Genomic DNA, 15,039 nt, shown 5'->3' on the forward strand with positions numbered 1-15,039 from the left:
ATTCAACGGAACGTAGAAGTAAATTATTGCTAGGAATCACACCTTTTGCATTGCTTTGGTTGAATGTTTTGCATTTTAAATTTGGAATTTATTTGTGCTAAATCATGCTTTATTTGGTTTTAAATCTCACCTTAGGACATTTATGAAACGAAGTGTTGGGTAGTAAGTGATTTGGGATATGATTTGGGCCTTCTTTGAACCGTTTGAGCCTTTCAAGCCTACCTTTAAATTTTTTTTTTTTTTTTTTTTTTTTTTTTTTTTTTTTTTTTTTTTTTTTTTTTTTTTTTCCGGACGGCCGTGCGGAATTCAGGCCTGCAATCCGCACGGCCGTGCCAAAAGCCGGATTTGGGCAGTAGCCCCTTCGAATCTCAGACGGCCGTGCGAGATTTTGGCCTAAAATCCGCACGGCCGTGCCAAAAGCTTGTTTTGACGACTTAAGGTATTCGACTTTCCTACCGACACAATTAGTTGTTTCTACACCAAAATGAAAGATAGACTCAAGAATCCGTAATTAAACAATAAACACAATTATCGAGGGTTTTGAGTAGAAATGTGGGTGAAAAGTAAGTTTTGATTCTGAAATTCAAAAACTCGAGTTGGGCATAAGTAGGTCTATTTATTCAATAGAAGAAATGACAACAACAATATTTTTGGTGATTTCCATCACAATTTTCTCCTTTTTTTATTTTTTTTTTAAACGGGCATAATCGTGCAAGGCTCGACACCACTGTGTTATCTCCCTGACCCATTTATCGAACTTTAGTCCAACAAACCCCCAAGCTCGACAGCTCGAGAGACTTAGGCGACGAGGTGCACCCAATGGGTTAAGCTCGAGTCAGAAATGCGGGGAAATCAGAGCGTGAATCACAACAATACCACAAATTATTATTTTTTTTTTATTTTTTTTATTTTTTTTTTCTTTCTTTAACATCGAACGAAAAAATAAAAACGTAAAGACCATTGATAGAACTTTTAGCCAACAACTGGAAATCGTGAACACATAATTCGATTCTAACTCGCCCCCCAAACCTCAGACTATTATACCCCTCAGAAAAGTGCGCTCAAGCTTAATCGGAAAGGATTCGAAAGGCTATCCACACAAGTTGCAAAAACGCAGTCGGAAGGTACATCTATAATTAGCCGGTTATCCATAATTTCAATTTTAAAATCAACTAGCCCATCTACTAATTCATTAATTGCTTTGCTTCAAAAGAACCCGGAAATGCAACTTACACTCGATCCTAAATGAAATGCATGTGACAAACAAAATACAATTACGGAAATCGAAATACATAAACAAAACTAAATTATATGATATGCATGCAAAAGACCAAATCAAAATAAGATAAATAAAATAAAAATAAAAACAAAGTCTAGCAAAGATACATCGTAAACGAAAATATCAATCCAACGACTTATCCCAAAACAAACGAAATTAAAACAAAAGCAAAAACAAAGAAGTTCAACAAATACTACCCTCAAACTCAAACTCTAGCATAGTCCCTATGCTCAAAAGCAGAATAAAAAATAAAAAGGATAGAAAACACAACATCCCTATATGTCATAGTCTTCCTCGATAGCTTGGTCCTCGTCCTCTCGAAGTCCACGCTCGTGCTCCTCCTAGACGGGCCTCACCAGTGTGGTGGCTGCCGCTCGTGCAGCTTCTTCTGTGGCTGCGGTGGAGGTAGATGCTCCGCCAAAACGAGGTCGTGGTGGGAATGGTCGTGGCTAACCAACGTCGTCCGTCCTGCTCTGGAGTGCTGCTGCCATCACATTGATCATCTTCTTGAACCAGCCCACGTTCTCCTCCATGACATCCATCCACTCGGTGGCGGAGCTGCTGCTGCTACTGTCTGCTGTCTGTTGCCGCCTCGTGGTGCGGCTCGGGCTGGTCGGGAATACTCGGATGGTGGCGCGTCTGGCTCAGGGCCATCGCCCTCACCCTGTGGACCGGAAGCTGGTTGGAGCTTGTCGAACGGGAAGATTGGCTTCGGAGCCCTTGTGACCTTGTCGTCGGCAAACATCGCCACGTTGGCATTTTTGCATAAGGTGGTGATGAGGGAGGGGAACATCGGGCCCAAAGAGGTGTCGCCCATGCACCGTCGAATCTCAGCGTGGATAATGGCACCCATGTTCAGAGGGGTGCCCTTCATGATTGTGTACATCAAAGTGAGACGAGTGGCATAGGGCTTGGCCGTTGCAACCGTCGGCATGAGTCGGGAGCAGACGAAATACATCCAAATCTTTGCCTCCCTCGATAGCTCGGCTCGATAGAACGACTTATCTCCAGATGCCCAATACGATCCTCGGGGGCACAGGGCCTGAATGAGGTCCATGTACGTCGTCTCCATCTTCAGTGTCTAGAACGGCTCGGTCGGGATGTCCGGAACACGGGGGGGGGGGGGGGGGGGGGGGGGGGGGGGGGGGGGCAAGCTTGTAGACTCGGTTGATGTTTTCTGCGTCATAACGAACTTCGACGCCCCGGATGAAGACCACCGAGCCTTTGTACTGACCGACATTGGCGTAGAAGAGCCGGACCAAGTTTCGTTGTAGGTGCCCGGTTTGTCGACGAGTGCTCTCCACCACCTTTCGTGGATGTTGTTGACGACCGAGGGGCATCCAATCGTATGGACACACAACTCTCGCTCTGGGACGATCGGACGAGGGAGGCGGTCGATAAATTCGCTCTTTGCTTCGGCATTCACATATATGTCTTCATCGTGTTCATCGAAGGTGACGTCGCTCACGAGCGTGCGTTGATTGGCACGGGCGCCCGTGTTGAGTGGCACGTCACCGGTTCTTGTAATGGTTTGCTCGGTTGGTCCCTCCGAATGCAAAGGCGAGTGTGAAGAGCCTTCTCCCCCTGTTTTGCCTTGAGCCTTGCCCTTCTTCTTTTCCGGTGCTTTTCCTTTGCCCTTCGGCTGGGCTTTCTTGGAATTCTCGCCCGTCTTTTGGAGTTTGTTTGCCGGTGAAGTCATGGTGTGAATGAGGGTGCAAATTGAAACTTGAAACTGGTTCGGGCAATTCGTCGAACACTTGGCGTGCGCAAGTTCTTTGAAACTCCTTGAATGTCAGTTTCTTTCGAAAACTAACCCTCCTACATCAATCACCACAACAACAACAATTAATAACGATCAACGAGCAAAACTTAGCATAATATCACTCGACCCATTCAAAAATTCACAAGAAATTCGAAATTAAGCATAATAGGGCAATTCCTATATCTAAATATTGGTTCAACCAATTTAAACAAGTCTTTAAATCCCAAAATCAAGTACCTAATTACGTACTAGCAATAAGATTTGAAGAACCAAGGGACAAAACAAGAAAATTGGAAGAAATTCGAATTTTCAAGCAAAACTAAAAAAATTGGGTCAAGAACATACCTTTGTTGAAGATTCGTCCACAATTCTCAATATAAACAAGTAATAATCGTTAATAGTTGATGAAAATCTAAGAATATGCAAGTTTGAAGAGGAAATTTGAAAGAAAATTGAGGTTCTAGGGTTTTGGGGAAAGGGGGTGTTCGAATTTTGTAAGAGAAGGAAGTGAAAAAAAAAAGTTTTAATTTTCGAATAAGTGCAGTTTTTGCCCCCAGATCGCGATCTAGAAGGGTCGGATCGCGATCTGGGTCCACAACCTATTTGCTCTCTGTCGGACACCCCAGATCGCGATCTGACTTCTTGGATCGCGATCTGGATTTACCTCAATTTCTTCTCTGTTGATCCCCCTAGATCGCGATCCGGCTTTCTGGATCGCGATCTCGGTCTGTAATCTGCACAAAAATTTGAAATTTAAATGGGTGAGATAGAGAAATTGAACCCTAAAAAATATAAAAACGCAAGAAAAGACTAAAAACGAAAACAAAAGCAAGAATAAAAGAAAAAATGACAGAGAATGAGCAATAATGGGGTGCCTCCCATTTAGCGCCTGTTTTACAGTCGACGGCTCGACTTCTTTTGGATTTATTGGGAGAAAATTAGTGCGACACGCTCCACTTCCTTAGTAGCACCATTTGGATAGTAATGCTTGACTCGTTGCCCATTCACTTTGAATGACGGACCGTCTCGTCCTCGTATTTCGATAACTCCTTGTGGCGTTGCGCTCAGGACAACGAAAGGTCCTGACCAACGGGACTTAAGCTTTCCCGGAAATAGTCGTAGTCGTACGCCAACATTTCATACCGTTTACCGAACTAAATATACGATTTGGTTCGATAAATAACCGAATTACATAAATATTATGTAAAAATATTTAAAAGGAAGGGGTGGCTGTAATGACCCAACCAAGAGGGGTCTTTTCGTAATTTGGCCATACCTCAGGGGGTGGCCGTAATTTGCCAAAAATAAAATATGATATCGATTTACTTAAAAACTATATTTTTTCAGGAAAAAAAACATAAATTTTTCTTTCTAAATTATTCAATTCGTGGATCTTTTATTGTAATTGGTGAAAAGATTTGTAACAATATAAAAATTCTAATGTTCACCTATGAGGAAAAGTATAACCACCAACTCAGGCTGTATGTACAAGAAAATCTTCAGATTGCTAAATCATGCTTACAACCACCAGTTAGTTATTTATACATAAATGAGATGTGGTGTCGGGTTGAAATGATCATCGATGATATATGTACTTAAACCGTAGCTACTGAACTTGTATCAAGTGAAGATATAAAATCACGATCAATTGATAATCGTAAACTAAGGGATGATGGGCCGAAATGAGAAAAAACATTAGATGAAGCAACTTTTTGTTCCTTTTAGTTTTTGTGACATATTTTTTTATGATAAAAAGTATAACTTTTAAATATTTTGATGAAATTTATTTTTAGTGTCGCACTTTTTAATTTCGAAACCATAATGAATATAAAAAAATTAATTCGATATTGGGCCGGCTAAACAAATCCACTAAAAATTCCGATTGAAATCTTTGATTTTCTCTTATATTTGAAATCGTTTTGGAAATTTAAATTGGAAAATAACAATTCCAATTGAAATCGTTTGTCAAAATCAAGATTTAAAATTTTGGAAATTAAGAAGAAACTAACAATTCTAAAATCCAAATATTATGAACTTTGGAGTTCGAAATTTTGGTTCTCATTTTCGACCACTAGTTTTAGGCCTCATTTGGTTGGGGAGATTAGTCATGATTAACTAAATAATAGGACTTTGTTTGATGTTTGATGTTTAATAGGACCCCAAATATTATGTTATCATGGTTCATCACTTTCTTGCCTTCTAGGCATGTTTTTATTGAATCATCCAAGGTCCAATAATATAATGGAGTTCCATTCACTACAACATTTTAAGGCTTTTGCGACACTTTCTATTCCCGACTGTTTAAAAACCGTTGTATAAAATGCGTTTCTTGATGCTTTTTGCTAATCTTGACAGATTAGTTTCAAAATCAAGAGGATACAGATTTGTGCATTACTCTTCTCATGAGATGGCAGAAAGCAAAGCCTTAGAGAAGATGGGATGCCAGGTATGCTTGATAATTCAGATTTTAGATTCATTTTTTCTTCATCAACTTCATTAGAAAGTGTAGGCATTTTTTATGGCCACGAAGAGCGAAAGCAATTAAGTCAAGGTCTAACGCTAGAATTTTGATGTTATTATGTTCATTATATAGACTCTGTTGCCTACTTGTCGTTCTATACTTATTTGCTCGGTTTATAAAAATTAAAGTTTGATTGCTTCGTAAATTTTGTTCCATTTTCCACATGTATCTGGATGTTTTTACATACAATATAATTATGGGATAATTAGTGAAAACCTCTTAAGTCTTTTATTTATATTATGCTGGATCCAACCTCTATTATATTATTATCCCCTCACATGTCATTTAAAATTAATATTTTATAAAATCTTATACGATAAGACTATTTTACCCCAAAATTATAATTTATTTATATTATTTCAGATTTATAATTTCTCAAATTGCCAAACCCTATCACGTTCCAATTGTATTTCTTCTTCTTCTACTCTCTCTTTTCTCTCTATGCCGCCATCTCTCCCCTTCCATCTCAGCCCCGGCCCGTCGCTGCCATCTCCCCATTCCACCTCAGCTCCGATGCCGCCAAGTTCTCCCCAAATATAATACATAATAAGAAAATATAGTACACTACTATTGTAAATAAAATTTAATAATGTGGTATTATTCATATTTTATTTAACATTAGTTTTTTTAAATCTTATATAATAAGATTTATAATCCAAATAAATAGACTAAAATTTAACAACTCAGAATTTCTAACTTTATCTCTTGAGATATATTGATGGAAAATAGGAGATTAATAATTGTTGAAAATTATAGTTAAAAAATTAGTATATAAAAATATTAAAAATAAATAATTACATAAGTAGCAATAAGATAGGATTCTTCACGTGTTAGTTTTAATTTTGATAATTGTTAAAAATTATAGTTAGAAATTAATAAAAAAATATATTAAAATTAAATACTTACAGAAATATCATTAGGGTTTTTTAGGGTTGCCCAGCGTTTCTTTCTTTTATATATAAGATAAGTTTGAATGAGTGGAAATATTTGCAAGACAAAAAAGTTAGATGTCCCTTTTTGAATTAAGTGCACTTGTCATGGTCCTATTTGCATATATATATATATATATATATATATATATATATATATATATATATATATATATATATATATATATATATATATATACTAGGGGTGGAGCTCCGCGCAAGGCGCGGAGCTGGTGCCCGATCGATTAAACCATACAACAATAAAATCATTACATTGCAGATAAAACAAAGAGAAAAATGGAAAAACAACAACAAGCAACGGTGAAGATCTTATTCCTTTATAGTCCATAGAAACAAATTTAGAGAAACTACAGATTCAGCATGAGCCTCAAGAAATGTAGTCTGCAGATAAGAAATTGTTATTTTGTACCGCTCTTCTTCAAATCTTACAAAACGCAACTATATATGCAAACTCTTTTCCAGATAACACAAAATATTTCTAAATATTATGTTTAGAGGAATGTATTAAAGCTTACAGTTTCTAGCAACGATGATGTAACACCTCCCTTGATAGCAACTCAAAATATATATATTGATAAAAAGGAAATTACAGATAACAGAGATTGAATCGGGAAGCTTAAACACGTGAAAAACTTCGAGAATCAAGTCCAAACATTCAGCTCAAAACCTAAGAAACTTAACCTAAAAATCAGCTAGTTTCCCTCAGCTCAACTTTCCCTATTTATACCCAATCTATAACTAGAAAGTGCTACTTAAGATTAAAAACGTGAAAACGCTTCATCAGCCAACAACTCTTCCTTCTCTTCCTCTATTCTTCGGCCACGTGTCTTGATGAGAGCCGCTACTAATAAAAACGTGATAAGCTTGAAAACGCTAAACAGAAATGCGTTTTAAACTGCGTCTTAGTAATATAGGTGTGGTAAATATAATATTAAATAATCTGCATGTCTTCTTCCCTCTTCGTCTATTTTCCTTGCATGTCTTCTTCTTCCTCTCTTACTATAATTATGTCTTCTGGAATGAGCTCGTAACAATGCCTTCCCCTAAAATGTCCTTGTCCTCAAGGACAGAAGGTGGGAAAGCGTCGTTGGATGTCCTCGCAATCCTCCCACGTCGAATCTTCGTCTGGAGCGTTGAACCATTTGATCAGCCATTGCGTTACTGCCCGATTGCCCTTCTTCACTAACCTGCGATCAACAACAGAATGTGGTTCGAGTAATATGTGCCCGTGTGCAGTGATTGTAGTAGGTAAGTGTTTTTGGCTGATTAAAGGCCCTATTTTCTTCTTAAGTTGAGAGACATGAAATGTTGGGTGGATCTTGGAATTCTGTGGCAGTTCTAGTGTATAAGCCACCTCCCCAATTCTCTGTAGTATCTTATAAGGTCCAAAAAAACGAGATGATAGCTTGTTATACGTTTGAGTTCGAGCAGATTGCTGCCTATAAGGCTGCAACTTCACAAACACCCAGTCATCAACTTGAAAAGTCCTCTCACTTCTCCTTTTATCTGCCTGCATTTTCATTCTGTTTTGTGCCCTCAATAACTGCTCTCTTATCACTCGGATCGTGGCTTCCCTATGCTGCAAGCTTCTGCCCACCATTTTATTAGAGGCTGCCATGGGAATATAGGGTAAATGAAGAGGATCCTTCTGACCATACATCACTTCATAAGGGGTAGTTTGCAAGGATGAATGAAAGGTGGTGTTGTACCACCACTCTGCTAAAGGCAGCCATTGTGCCCAGTCCTTAGGTCTCTCTCCACTCATGCACCTTAAGTAACCTTCCAAGCACTTGTTCACTATCTTAGATTGACCATCAGTCTGAGGGTGATAGGCAGTTGAAGTGTGAAGTTGTGCTCCTTGAAGCTTGAAGAATTCCTGCCAAAATTTGCTCATGAAAATAGGGTCTCTATCACTGACTATAGTCTTAGGCATTCCATGTAGTTTGTACACATTCTCCATGAAGAGTTGTGCCACTGAGCTGGCTGTGTATGGGTGCTTTAAGCTCATGAAATGTGCAGCTTTACTTAATCTGTCCACCACCACCAAAATGGTGTCTTTTCCCCCAGAAGTTGGTAAGCCACCAATGAAATCCATGGAGATGTCTTCCCATATCTTTTCAGGAATAGGAAGAGGCTGCAGCAGTCCTGGTGTTGCTACAGTTTCTCCTTTGTTCCTTTGACAAACATCACATTGTTGCACAAAAGTGTGCACATCTTTCTTGAGCCCCTTCCAATAAAAGGTCTGTTTGATCCTTTGTAAAGTGCTGTGGATGCCAGAATGCCCCCCTACTGCAGCACCATGAAAGTGGTTCAAAATTTTTTGTCTGAGTTCCACCACTTCTCCTACCACCAATTTCCCTTTTCTCAACAACACTTCTGCATTCCAAGAATAAGATGGCCTGTTGCCTCTGCCTTCTTTCAAATCATCAATAATCTGCTTGAGTCTTAGGTCAGAAGTGTAAGCTCTTCTTATCTCTTCCATAAATGAGCATTGAGGAATTGAGAGTGTGAAGCAACTAGCTTCTGGAACAATGACTCTAGACAGTCCATCTGCCACTACATTATCCTTCCCTCTCTTGTATGATACTGAAAAATCATACCCTAACAACTTCACTAACCACTTTTGTTGAGCTGGAGTGGCTACTCTTTGATCCATTAGGTACTTCAGACTTTGGTGATCAGTTTTTATAGTGAAATGATTTCCAATCAAATAAGGTCTCCATTTCTGAACAGCAGTCACTAATGCAAGGAGTTATTTTTCATAAGTAGATAGAGCTCCTTGGGTCATGTTTAGAGCCTTGCTCATGTAGGCAATTGGTCTGCCTTGTTGCATTAACACTGCTCCCATACCAGTTCCAGATGCATCAGTTTCAATGGTGAATTCCTTAGAAAAATCAGGAAGTGCTAAGACTGGAGTTTCAGTTATGGCTTTCTTGAGATCATTAAATGCCTGTTGAGCCTCCTTACTCCATTTAAAGCAGTCCTTTCTCAATAACTGAGTTAAAGGTTGGGCTATCTTGCCATAATCTTTAACAAATCTTCTATAGTTACCAGTCAACCCCAAGAATCCCCTCAGGTGTTTAATTGTTTTGGGGGTGGGCCAGTCAGTCATGGCCTGAGTTTTGGTGGGGTCAGCTGCCACACCCTCTGGTGTAATTACATGTCCTAAATACTCAATGGAAGAACTTCCAAAAGAGCATTTATTCATCTTAATAAACAGTTGGTGTAGTCTTAAAAGCTCTAGAACTGTCCTCAACTGCTCTAGATGGGAGTTCCAACTCTCGTTATAGACTAAAATGTCATCAAAAAAGACCAAAACAAACTTCCTCAGTTGTTCTTGGAACACCTGATTCATGAGGCTTTGAAAGGTGGAAGGTGCATTAGTTAGGCCAAATGGCATCACTAGAAATTCATAGTGCCCATGGTGAGTTCTAAAAGCTGTTTTCATAATGTCTTCCTCATGCATTCTGATTTGGTGATAACCAGATCTCAAATCCAGCTTAGAGAAAACCCTTGCCCCATGCAATTCATCTAATAGTTCCTCAATCACTGGAATAGGGAATTTATCCTTAACTGTGTTTTTGTTCAGTTCTCTATAGTCCACACACATCCTCCAAGAGTTGTCCTTCTTTTTCACCAACACCACTGGTGAAGAGAAGGGGCTACTACTAGTTCTAATCACCCCTGCATTCAGCAGCTCTTGCACTATAGCCTCAATTTCATTCTTTTGCACAGTTGGATATCTATATGGTCTAACATTGACAGCCTCTGACCCTTCCTTGAGGTGTATCTTATGATCATGGTCTCTATGAGGTGGTAGGCCCTTAGGTTCCACAAATAAGTCTGCATAATCACTAAGCAGCACTTGCAAGCCTTCTCTGCCTACACACTCCATAGCATTCAGACTAGCAATGCATTCTGGTACTCCTTCTAATTGATCACTGTTAGCAGGTGCTGGTTCCATGGTCAGGGCAGTGCCATCTTGCAGACTTCCAATACACTGATAAGCTATTTGGGAAGGTTTTTGCAAAATCTTGTTCAGTTTCTTGTTAGAGACTAGCTTGACTGAGTTAGGCTGGAGACCTCTCAGTACCACCTTCCTTCCCATGTGGTTAAATTCCATCTTTAGTTGCAGATAGTTGCTGCAAATGTCCCCCAATGTCACTAGCCATTGAATGCCTAACACTAGATCACAGCTCCCTAATGGTAGTGTCATGACTTCAGCAGAAAACTCCACCCCATGCATTTTCCAAGTGAAGTTAGGACACTTGAACCTTGTAATGAGCCTGCTTCCTCCAGGTACATTCACAGATGATGGTTTCATCTCCACCAATTCACAACCTAGTGATTTTGCAGTCTGCTCATCCTCAAAATTGTGGGTGCTCCCATTGTCAATTAAGATGTGTATATTCTTTCCCTTGGCTGACCCTGTGAGTCTCATGTTTCTGAAGTCATGTGTGCCAGTCATAGCATGCTTGGAAACTTGAGATAGCTGTTCCTCTCCATCTTCTACCCTCTCTTCAGTCACTACACTTGGGTTGTACTCCATTTCACTTTCAATCATAGACTCATCCTCAGGTATCTCCATCACATACATCTGCCTATTTTTGGGGCAGTTGTGGTCTCTGGAGTACTTTTCATCACACCAGAAGCACAAGCCCTTAGCTCTTCTATCATCAACTTCTTGGTTACTCAGCCTTTTGGTTTGGTTGAAGGATTGGTTCTGGTTTTTGGGAAAGGTTGGGCTATTTCTGTTGGATTGGGGGCTGGAATAATTATTGTTTGTATAGGTATGGGTGTTTTGGCTAGGGTTTCTATTGATATTTAGGTTGTTTGGCCTGTTGACAGTGTATGAAGCTCTGATAGGGTTTTGGGTAGGGTTGTAGGTAGGGTTATGGTTTTGACTAGGGTGTTTCTTTGGAGATAAGGTAATGGTTTGTTCTTGCAGCTTAGCTAAGCTCACTACTTCCATCATGTTCTTGGGTTTGAACATCCTGATTTGCAAAGAGATTTCAGGTTTCAATCCCCCCAAAAAACAGCTCACTGCATAAGGTTCTGAAAGGTCCACACAGTTCATTAATTCATCAAATCTGTCAAGGTAGTCTTGTAGGGATCCAGTTTGCCTGAGGTTCATAAGCTCAGACATGGGATCTTCGAAGAGCAGTGTGCCAAACCTGCTATTCAGAGCCCTAATATACTCTTCCCATCTTGGAATCTCTCTTGTTAGACGTGCCTTCATGAACGTTTGGTGCCACTGAAGGGCCCTCCCTTCCAAATGCACTGCTGTTAGCTTCACCTTTGAGCTCGATGGTGTGCCATCCACATCGAAGAATTGGTCACATTTGTACACCCAGCTGCGAAGGTTTGTGCCATCAAACTTCGGAAATTCCACCGAAGAACACTTAGTAGGCAGTTGATACTCTGCCCCCCACTGAGGACCTTCCTGATTCCCCAGATCTGGAGGTCTGCCTCCATTGTCATGTGGAGCTGCTTGTTGTTGCAGCTTGGCCATCATCAAGGTCATCATAGCACGGTTCTCCTCCACGTTCTTAGCATTAGCTTCAGATATGGCCTGCATTTGTTCCCTCATCATGTCCATATCCTTCCTCAGCTCAGCAAATCTAGTACCATCAGCCATGGTGCTTCACAGAATCGATGGCTCTGGATACCAATTGATAGCAACTCAAAATATATATATTGATAAAAAGGAAATTACAGATAACAGAGATTGAATCGAGAAGCTTAAACACGTGAAAAACTTCGAGAATCAAGTCCAAACATTCAGCTCAAAACCTAAGAAACTTAACCTAAAAATCAGCTAGTTTCCCTCAGCTCAACTTTCCCTATTTATACCCAATCTATAACTAGAAAGTGCTACTTAAGATTAAAAACGTGAAAACGCTTCATCAGCCAACAACTCTTCCTTCTCTTCCTCTATTCTTCGGCCACGTGTCTTGATGAGAGCCGCTATTAATAAAAACGTGATAAGCTTGAAAACGCTAAACATAAATGCGTTTTAAACTGCGTCTTAGTAATATAGGTGTGGTAAATATAATATTAAATAATCTGCATGTCTTCTTCCCTCTTCGTCTCTTTTCCTTGCATGTCTTCTTCTTCCTCTCTTACTATAATTATGTCTTCTGGAATGAGCTCGTAACATCCCTCCACCGATTCTCATATTTGCCTGAACAGGGGCACCAAAGCCAATGGACGAATCATGAGGTCTGAAAAGAATTGAGGCAAAATATTTAAGTTCTCGTATAGGAAAATAATAAAATTCTGAGGATAGAAATTTACACCTCAAATAGTCAATGCTCCATAATCAGTTGCTACCATCATCGGCAATCATAGTTGTTTCCGTATAAAATCAAGGAAATATTCCCCAAAACAAATTAGAATGAACCTTTCATTACAAAAAGTTTGCTCCATCGAAGCCCGAAGAAAGAAAAAATCAATGCTAATATAAAACATTACACATTCTCTTGAGAAGATCTCGAAATTCCTTTTCAGCACATAGAAGAAAACAATAAAAAAAAAATTATTTTTTTCCGAAAAATCAGCCTCACATAAATGAATCCCAAATCTCAAATCATAATTACTACTACATTAAAATATATTTGTCACGATCTTGTTTCAATCAAAATTATCTACAAGTTGCACATAGCTGACCTATTCCAAAGCCCTCGAACAAGTTGTTATTTTCTTTAATGAAGAGAGAATAACTTAATTAAGAGAGAAGTTAAGAAGGCTGACAACACAAGTAAAAAAGTCACTCACAGCTACACTAACTTATGTAGTAAATTAGTTACAAGTAAGTATACTAACAAATAATCATAAAATTACACAAATAAATAAATAAAACTGTCATACCTGATCATAAAAGTAACCATAGAGTTGTAAAATGTCAGGGCATCGAAGATGGCTCTGTATTTCAACATCACGAGTCTTGTCGAAGTTGATGTTCAACCTAGGAGTGTTTCAGCTGGCTTTAGTGCCACAATGTGTTTATTGTGCTCTTAAAAAGGAAATTACATTTTAGCTTCCATTTATTGAACAAATATCAAACAATCCTTAATCAGGAGAAGCAAATTCCGATAGGAGCCCATATAAAAACAACAAAATAATTTACCAGGGGCTGCAAGAGTATTGACCCCAGTGGCGAATTCAGGATTTTTGCCAAGGGTGTTCAAAATTAAATATAGTAAAAAATATAATGCTTGGGTAAAAGTTTACGGGGGTTCGGGGGCAGCGCCCCCGATTTTTTTTAATACTATACACATTAAATAATAAAAATATGTAATATTTTCAAATTTGAAGGGATTATTTTACAAAATTTGGACTAATTTATGAAATATTTAGACATAAAATTGGTGAAAATATTAAATGAATGGTAAACATATTAAAGTTGCAAGTGACAAAATGTGTATTTCATTAGCATATTCTGAATTTTCAAAATATAAAAAAATACTCACAGAGGTAAATTTAGGAAACAATTGAAATAATATATATATATATATATATATATATATATATATATATATATATATATATATATATATATATATATATATATATATATATAACATTCAAAATTTTGGAATAATTTAGATAATATAAAATATTAAAGGAATTGTAAATAAATTAGAGTTGCAAATAGCAAAATATATGTTTTATTAGGAGATTTTGATTTTTTGAAATATAAAAAAATACCCTCATGCATATTCAAAAAAATTGAAAACAATTGAAATATTGTATGTAATGGAAATTAAATCTTGCACGGGTAAAAAATTTCTACCAACAAACTATAAACCAATTTTGAAAGTTAAATTTTAAATAATATACAGAAAAATTAGAATTTAAAAAGAAATATATACAGAAAACTCAGAAATAGAAAAAACAACTAAATAGAGTAATAACTAATATACAGAAAGATTAGAAAAAAAAAAACAAATAAATAGGGAGGATAATGTCACAAGAAGGTCCCAAACCTTGGACCTGCTTGGAATTGAAGTAAGAACTCTACCAATTCAGCTACAGCTTTATATGGTCAAGTTACAGATTTACAGTTATATAACAGGTACATATATAGGGAATATTTTTTTTTTTAAATAACCACACTAGATACGCCACTGATTGACCCCGAATCAAAAACCAATAAAAAAGAAACCCCATCAATATTGACCACCAAAAACATAGGGATGAAATTGAAAATATCAACCGAATTAAAATGCTAAATATAGTGGAAAAAATACAATCCCACAAAGGACAGATTCTAATGTAGAGGAATTGGAAGGGGAAAATTTGGGGAGCGGTGGAAAACTCGATGGGCCAACGCCGGAAAGCGCCACGCACAGACGACGGCCCCGGGTGAGGAACGACGGGCAGATTCTCACCTGAAGCGGCGAGCTCTTTTCGATCGGCTCCCCTGGTCGAAGATCGGCGGGGTGGTATGGAAGCTTTAAGAGAGAGGCGGTCGCGGCTTCGTCGGTGCGTCGTTTCTCTCTCCTCTGGGGAAGGGAAGGTGCTT

The 15,039-nt window shown here is 38.4% G+C and overlaps 1 long non-coding RNA gene across 3 annotated transcripts; it reads right to left on the bottom strand.

Moving 5' to 3' along the window:
- Positions 1-6,662: 6,662 nt before the first annotated feature.
- Positions 6,663-15,005, bottom strand: LOC148770523 (uncharacterized). 3 transcript variants are annotated; one of them, XR_016031398.1, is made up of 4 exons: positions 14,906-15,005; positions 13,383-13,479; positions 12,671-12,736; positions 6,663-7,053 (listed from the first exon to the last, which is right to left on the bottom strand). It is a non-coding gene; the product is annotated as an uncharacterized LOC148770523 (long non-coding RNA). The 3 variants fall into 3 exon arrangements; XR_016031399.1 differs by lacking the exon at positions 14,906-15,005 and having other exon boundaries at positions 6,663-6,893; positions 7,028-7,053; positions 13,383-13,603; XR_016031397.1 differs by lacking the exon at positions 14,906-15,005 and having other exon boundaries at positions 13,383-13,603.
- Between the last annotated feature and the right edge of the window lie 34 nt (positions 15,006-15,039).

The sequence above is a fragment of the Erythranthe guttata genome, chromosome 5 (assembly GCF_056151865.1).
Source record: "Erythranthe guttata isolate IM_541 chromosome 5, IM_541, whole genome shotgun sequence".
Taxonomy (NCBI): domain Eukaryota; kingdom Viridiplantae; phylum Streptophyta; class Magnoliopsida; order Lamiales; family Phrymaceae; genus Erythranthe; species Erythranthe guttata.